Genomic DNA, 8699 nt, shown 5'->3' on the forward strand with positions numbered 1-8699 from the left:
TAATCCTCTTTATATTCTTACTAGCACTTCCTCTGTAACCACAAAATCCCTTCTGTCGACCTCTGTTACTCCTATAATAACAGAGAGAAGTTTCTAGTTTGCATTCCTGCTCCAGATTTTTAACAATGATCTTAGTTTGAAGGACACAATGTTTTTGCTTGCCTACTGTACTTTCAAGTGTTTATATTAAGAGTTTTCCTCGGTACAACTAACATTCTCTGTCGCCCAGGGTTCCGTGGCAGCAGAAAAAACATAGCTGATGCAAATGTGAGATAATCATTTACAAATCTGGGGCTCTTAATACAATGGTGAAAGTGAACATGAGAAGCTGCCTTACACTGGGGTCTATATAGCTCAGTAGTCCCTACACTGACTTGCAGGAGCTCTCCGGGCTTTTGTATTTCCAGACTCAACCTGGAGATGCTAGGGATTGAACTTAAAGATCTTCTGCATGCAAAACATGTGATGGACCACTGAAATATAGCCCTGCAGCAAAGCTTCCTGCAGTTTGCTCAATTATGAGCAGCAAATTACTGTGGAAATGATTTTCAGAATACTATGAAACACAATGTCCTGCACCTGTTCACCATTGCAAACTGCGGACAGGGCTGGAAACCTAACCTAAATGCAAAGAAAAAGGTAAAAAGTTGCTATTTGCCAAAGGTGTAAAACAACAGCTTGATGGTAGATAGCATTAAATATGCAGTGTTAAAAGGACTGATAACCCAACTATCACATTCAGTTTGTAAAATAACAAAACTACAAACACATTTACAAAGCAACTTGAAAAAGTTACAAAAAAACTTATTTCTAAAATCCTATGCATTGTAAACTTCTATATTTTAAAATAAGAACACATTAAGTTAAAAGAAGGCTTTAAAAACAAAACAGCAGGCGACTAATAATGGGAAGGGTGTTTTTATAAAACGGCTTTACCCTTAAATTTAGGATACTCAATTGCTAAATGAGGACCAATAAATATCATGTAATGCACATCGCTAAGGGCTTGTTTATATTACCACCTAACAGATCTGATACACCAACCAACGTTCATGTCGGGTGCAATTAATAAATGGGTGTAGGGAAGAGACACCAGGAAAAACAAAAAATATGCTAATTAAGTGGAATAATAATACAAATCTATGTTTTTAAGCAGTACAATTTGAAGAATATTCAACTTCTAATGCTACCTATACCAATTCTCAGATGCTTCTGGTATAAGACCAGGAATGGGAAACCTATGACCCCAGATGTTATCAGACTCCAACAGCTACCAGCACACATGGTCAATGGTCAGGGATGATGGAACTGCAGAGCAGCAGCATCTTGAAGGGTCACAGGTTTCCCATCCTTGGAGTAAGCAGTGTGGGGCACCTGTATCGTGTCAAATTCAATGACGTACTAACCTGTGACTAAATCAAAGTATAGACAAAGTTTTAAATAATGTTATCATCGAGGCATGGCACATAATGACCCAATTTAAACTGGCATCAAGATTCATTTTAATATGAATGTGAAACAGTGTCTAAACTGAAAGTATTTCAAAAGTACTTCACTTTTAACGGGTCCTCTGACTATATAATCAAAAGGTAAAATAGCTTGCTGGCTCCTTGGAAAAAGCTAATTCAAAGAATAGTTAACTGATCATTAGCTCAGCATTAACTGATCACTAGCTCAAGACAATTAGCTCAGCAAGTGGCAGAATCAGGAATGGCGTTCAAAGGTTTTTGCTTTCCATTTTCAGTCTAATACTACACTAAATATGACTGCTTATATATTACCATCTAATTATAAACAGACTTTTCCTGCTTTGTTTAACCTAAGTTCCTTATTGTTTCTGAAACGCTTCATGGTTCAGGACCCTCCAATCCATTTCTGCTGCAAGACATTAATATACTGACTATTACCCCCGGTAGCAAGTGATTTGCCACCACAGGCAATTGAACATAAATTTCTCCATTATTATATTCAAAATTTCTAATCAATTATCTTAATATCTATAATGCTTCATGTTGGTGCAGCTAAAATGTTTCAAAAATGGAAGAAAATCTGGGGGTGGAAGGAAGAGTTTAGGAAATGAAATGGTTCTATGAAAAAGGAGAATTCATGACACTGAAACAGGGGTGGGGAGTGGGGTCAGATTTAAGAAAGAACAGTGGCTTGAAGAAACTAGAACAAGAGAAATTAAACCCTCAAAACTGGCCAAAAGCATCCTAGAATTAGATCTTCTGTATATCACCTAGCACTCTTGGTATCCAAGGTGGAAAAATTTTAGAGCTTCTCCCAGATGGTACCATCTACTTTTCTGGAGCTCTGGTGATCTAGAGAGAAGTAACACTGAAGAATTCAAAGTGGGGAAGAACTTTTCTGAAAGATGTGGATAAATAAGGCAACCACAACAGCCTCTCAGTTGACAATGACAGGAAACTGGTCCTTTGCTATGTATACATTTTGCCAACAGTTGCAAAATAAGTCCCCTTCCTCCTAAAAAGGTGTGGTTTCTTTCCTAATAAATCTATTACAATGGGGATTTTTTAAAAAAGATAAAATTTAGTTTTTCTTTTAGAAAAGGACATGGTGGGTTGAATCCAGCAGGAGTGTTCCCTGAGAAGAATTTTGTCCGGAGGATGCTCCCACTGGTAGAAGGGAGGAGTAAACTTTTTTTGATTCTCCCCTCCAACTGTGCTCTTTGAAAATTTGCTCCTGGCAGTTGGAATACCCTCCAAAGTTGATTTTCAGAGTGCATAGGCTGCTGTAAGGAAAGGGGGCATTGGGAAAAGTCACCTCCCATCCACATTGGATCCCAATGCCTTATCAAACACCTTCTGGGCATGGAAGGAGCATTTCTGTTCACTGGATGTGAGGTCTGGATCCAATCAATCCTTTTTCTTTAGCTACCTGGTAGTCCACTGAAATGAAAGGTATACAATAGATAAATAGCTCTTTCTCACCCACAGTACAAAGTGTAAGACAAGTTAAGCCTTATTATTGGATGTGGTGAGTGTTAAGACCCTTAAAATGATCAATATCAATAGTTTTATAGAGAAATGACAGAAGTAATTTGCATTTGTCTGTCTCGAGAGACAAAGGAGTGTGCCTCTGGGTGTGAAGTCAAATCACTACGTTAGCAGCACCAAAGTGACCTTCCCAGGACAAAAGCCAGCCTGAGCAGTGTATATGATGGTCCTCCCATGCTCAGCCTCGCTGATGTGGTCCAGAGGAAAGCAGAGCAATACATTTGGCACCAGCTTGGTTGCAGGTTTCCTTCTCGTAGATGGGCTACCATCTTAGATTGATGAGTCTCATCTGCCCTGCCCCTACAACACATACAAAAACAGCCCTCTTGACTGTTGGACGCCCCTATTAGTCTTCTCTACTCAATCCACCAGAGCCTGTCTTCGCATGCAGGAGAGAAGCAGAGTAAACTTACTGAAAGTCATGAGCATGATGATGTCATGAAGGCAACTAAGTTCAATGGGTCTACTTGAGTAAAACTTAACTGAATACCACACATTATAATGTCTTGTTACTATGGTCCAGCAACTTATACATAAATGGGAACTTAATGGACAGTGAACTTTACTCCTTAAAAGATGTCATGAACACTTGAGCGCAAAATTGCATTCTTAAGTTCAAGTCACTTCTGTTTTGAACTGGCAATGCTTTACTCTTTTAACAGTAAGATTAATCAGAACATAGGTGCTTAACATGCACATGGTTCCAGAACTGCAGACCATTTGGTTTCCAATTGGAAACTGAATCCAAGAATCCATACATCCAAGGATCCTAAGCCTACAGCAATTAAGCAAATGAAGAACCATAGTTCTGTAGTCTCTGCCCAGATGTATCAGCCCTGATAAAGCACATCCATTCTCCTTACACCAGATGGTCTTAAACAGTTCACTAAACTTAAGTTATTTTTCATCTATATCTGTGCAAAATCTTGTCTGAAAGAGAACACTGAAACCTGCCAGCCTATAAATATAATTCGATAATACCATTCAATCCACTCTCCTCCTACCTAGAAACTATAGGAGGTTTTTTTAGTTAAAGATCAATACATAGCAAAGAAATGGATAAATCAGTCCCCCCCTCATTCTTTTGTTTAGTTCTAAGTTTGCCATCTGTCAACGTTTCTGCTGTTTTTTAAATTTAAAGTGAACTGCATGTCATAAGAAAAAAACTTGTCATTAAAAATTTACAGTGAACTTATGTTTGCACTAAAATCAGTAAACACATCTGCTGACAATTAATATGAAACGGTACTGCAAAATGCATTTGTATTAAAATATTTTAAGGTTGTTGTAAGAATGACATGATAATCTGTCATCAGTGGGGGAAAATACAGGAAAAATAGCCTGCTCCTTAAACAGAACATTTCTCTTACTAACACTTTCAGTTGATTAATCCTTGGATTACTGTTTGCTAGCTACAAAGTCTGTTTATCAAAGACAGAGTCAGCTGTTCACCAATTGTAAGCTTGTGCCATATTCATTTGTTTGATCACGTTATTTAAACAATTTTACTGTTTGCCTAGTGATGAATTCACACAAGTATTTTCCCCAATAGGATGATTCCTACCCTGAAGAAACTCAGGTTACATGTGTATTTCCCACTAGTGTTAATATTTCACTTCAGAACCAATATGGAACAACAATCTGGCCTTGTAAGGAGCCATACACAAGATCAAGATTTCTATATCATTAAATGGTTTTGAAAACTGTAACATGTCTCCTTGTTAGGTCAGTCATATATAATTGCATAGCACTGTGCTGTCTACAATTTCCTCTTTGTACTGCAGCAAGCATAGCAAAGCTAAATGAATTGAGATTAGATCAGTTGATGAGCAGGGATTAAATGCTGCTGCCTTGGCTACACAATCCTGTTCCCTGCTGAGAAGAGGACACAATGCAGGATTAAACCCTGTCCTCCTGTCTATTAGCTAACAACACCAGTGATGTTGACTGACGAGCAGGCAGACATGGTTTGGGGAAAATGTCCTCATGGACCCCCTTGCAGGCCAAGACTGGTCCACAGGCCAGAGGTTCTCCACCCCTAGTCTAATCCCAACAGGGCTCTTCTTATATGCACATCCATATATACGGTACTCCTCTTAGGACTAAGGGCATTTTTAAAAAAGCTCTCAATGAATTCTACATACCTATATGCATAGAGGGATTTTACACACATACCATAGTTAAAGTGTAATCAAGAAAAAGAATAAGAACAAATCTATAATCAATTAGAAAGACAGCTCCAATCAGAAACGCAGCAGTTGTGGATACAATGTAGCCTTTGACATGCAGGACAAATGTAGGAGGCATTACAAAGGCAGTCTACCCTATCTGGGGCCCTCCTGAAGTACTGGACCACATTCCCATCAACTTCAGCCAGCATGGCCAAATGGCCAGGGTTGGTGGGAATTTTAATGCAAAATATTTGGAAGGAACCAAGAAATGGTTCCTGGCACAGAAATAAGTACCCCTTTATAAAGAAAAAAAAGTACCCTGTTACTTCCACGTTATGAAAGCAAACATGGGACACTAATCAAAACAAGATGCAAGATGAAAGTCTGCACAAGCTATTTGTGAAAAGATTTAGACATAAATTTAGACATAAATTAGCAGATGCTGACCCATACTCTATAAAGTAGTAAAACAATTTATAATTGTCTTCTTTAAAATTTCTATTTTACCCTCTTATTTGGTAAGCTTACTATTTCAAAAGAGGATAACTCTTGAGTTCATTATTTTTCTATAAATAAGCATAACTTTTCCTTAAATTGAAGAAATAGGCTTCAAAACTGCTACAGATAAATTATTGGTACGGCCTGAATTTCTAAACACTTTTCTTAAGTCATACTGGAAAAATTTACATTTACTGTGCATCACTGCATACAACTTTACAGTCCCTGCAGCAAAAGAAAAATGAAGTTGTACCTGCAAAGATTTTAAGTGCACAAGTTTAGGAACAAGCAGTACCAAAATCTAGTAAATGGTTCCTGCATTATTAAAGGATGGAGAACAAATATGGAAACAAACATTAAACTAAGCAAAAAGATGAAACATTTCACAATGAACACTGTTTTGCACTCCCGACTTTCTTGAGTTGTGGGAACTTAAAATTTAAGGTGATTCATTATTTAATATCTAGACAACCTAATATATTAAAAAAATTATCTAAGTGGTGTACACAACAGTAAACTTAAACAAAATATTACAAAATACACAGTTACATATAAAAAGTTACATTAATAGAAACGTCAATTCATTTTCCGAAACACTCTCCCAATCAGCTTCTGGGTTCTCTTCACCCAAGGTCCAAACAAACTCTCAGCTCACCCACAAAAGTATCACAATGAGAAGAGGACATCACCCTAGTCTCTCATGCTAGACTTGCTTTTTATGGGCAGGCCCAAGGTGGATGGTACTCCCTCAGGCTGCCCACAGCTGTGTCCCATTCAGCTGCACTTTCCACACCAGGCTTCCTCAAACTCGGCCCTCCAGATGTTTTGAGACTACAATTCCCATCATCCCTAACCACTGGTCCTGCTAGCTAGGGATCATGGGAGTTGTAGGCCAAATACATCTGGAGGGTCAAGTTTGAAGAAGCCTGCTCCACACCCAGTTCCAGGTGCAGCAGGGGGTCCAAAGGATGGGAAGAGTCCCCCCCTCCACTCACAGCTCTTTGTAGCTGGAGTCCGTTAGGGCCCTGCTCTCTCATGTGAGGTGGGAAAAGGCCTGCAAAGCAGGGAGCAGGTCTTCCAGGACTCACAGCCAAGGTGATCCTGCAGGATCGGGCCAATAACACACCTAGTCCAGTGCTCTTGATGTCAGTATCTTCAAGAAGCATAAGCAGACTTTTCATTCAAGTGGATTGGACTATGTCAGCACTGCAAAGTGTACCTAAGTTTGGAATAATTATGACTAGGGGTGTGAACTGCAAACAAGTTCTGGTTTAGGTCCTGCTTTAGATAGCAAGTTGATTCAGTTCAAACAGCTTTGAAGGAAGCAGAGCCTCATTTAGGAAAACATGAAGCTTCATGTTTCCCTGCTGAATATCTTGGTGGAAATGACTGGGAGAAACAGGGGGTGGGCATTTGGATGAACTGAACATTTACTAGCACAGTTATCCTGTGTCAAAAATGTATATTTCCACCAGTGATCAGCATATTACTACTACATATTACTGCTAAGACATCATAGAGCAGCCTGAACTTGACTGCAGTCAACCAGCACTGTCTCAACAACATCTGGAAGCCCAATGATTCCCCACCCCTGGCTTAAGTAATAAAGTACTTAAGATAGAAACTATCATTTTCTTTAGCACAATGAAGCTTGTAATGTGATTTATAAGGCTCTGCTAAACGAAATGTGCACATTATACTGTTACAAGTGAATGCTATCATGTTATTTTTAGAACAGTTAATTTTCCATCGCATTGATGCTTCAATTTTCAATGTTGATTGTTTGATTGTTCTATACTCTAAGGTCTCTGCATCTTTCCACTTTTCCCATCTCTTGTCACATTCAGAAATGAACGATGAAAAGCAAAAGAGTTACAGTGATGAAGAGGAGGTTGGAAAAATAAAATAGTGAAGAAACAGCACAGATAAATAATATGGGGTCTGGTATGAATGAGAAAAGAATGTGGGTGGAAAAGTGAACCAAGTGTCAATGGATGGACTTTACAGAAAGCTTTTCTTTAGTTTTTGCTCATTCACACTTACTTTTGGCAACAGCAGGCAATCACAAACTGTTCAGCACATCTTCATGCATGCTGAACAGTTTGTCAGATCTGTGCTTTTAATTGTACAAAGAACAATTTCTTCTGCACAATATCTATTACATTCAATAAACAATAAAAATTTCCTTCTTCATGTACACAAGGCCAAATCACTTATATTCAGCTCTAGTTAACACTGTTGGCACACAAGGAGAAAAAAATCTAAAACCAGATATAATGTAAGTTTTATGACTTTTAATTTTCCTCACAGAATTATGATTAAATTTTAAATGTATTTTTCTTGCTACTCATTTTTATTAATTTCTAACAGCTTCATAAATGTATGGATTTCTAGATCACTCCCTTCCACATAAAATGTATGTTCAGCACAAATCTATACATATCCTATAGTTACCCAGGAAAATTCACATCACTTCCAAGCATCTTCCAGCCTGGTCTAAGAGGTTGACTGACCCTCCACACCTAACTAAAATCCAACCACGTCTGCCCCACAGTTGGATGATCAGACTCATCCCTCACCCTGCAGTCCCCTGCACCACCCACTATTACTCTGGAGTAGATTTGGAAGGGATGCAGGGAGCTTTAAGTGGAAGAAAGGAAAGGGAAATGTCATCCAAGGTGCTGGATATCATTCCAACACCTTTGTGCATACCAGAGAATTTGAGCAGGGGAGGTGTTGGACTAGTCCCAAATTTGTGGACCCAGATTATATATATATATTATTCTGTGGTGATAGAAATGTGTAGAGTTCGTAAACAGGAGGGTGAATAGAGCCTCAACAGAGCCTAGTGATGCAACAGAAATGCAGGATGCTATACTGAAATTCCAACAAGCTCAATGTGGTTTCATATAAGGGCAGCAGTGTTTATATAGCACCAGGAGATATCACTTTCAAAATCCAGTAAGCCACCCATAATATATAACCCTGCATAAAAACTTGCTCTTATGATGCA

At 38.6% G+C, this 8699-nt stretch overlaps 2 protein-coding genes across 5 annotated transcripts in view; one reads left to right on the plus strand and one right to left on the minus strand.

Annotated features, from left to right (window-relative positions):
• Positions 1-8699, minus strand: part of AVEN (apoptosis and caspase activation inhibitor) — a 104459-nt gene that overhangs the window by 55421 nt on the left and 40339 nt on the right. The gene's annotated exons all lie outside the window — the stretch shown is intronic.
• Positions 1-8699, plus strand: part of CHRM5 (cholinergic receptor muscarinic 5) — a gene marked incomplete at its 3' end in the record, with an annotated part of 56743 nt that overhangs the window by 1991 nt on the left and 46053 nt on the right. The gene's annotated exons all lie outside the window — the stretch shown is intronic.

This window comes from Podarcis gaigeae (assembly GCF_964106915.1).
Source record: "Podarcis gaigeae genome assembly, chromosome: 1".
Taxonomy (NCBI): Eukaryota; Metazoa; Chordata; class Lepidosauria; order Squamata; family Lacertidae; genus Podarcis; species Podarcis gaigeae.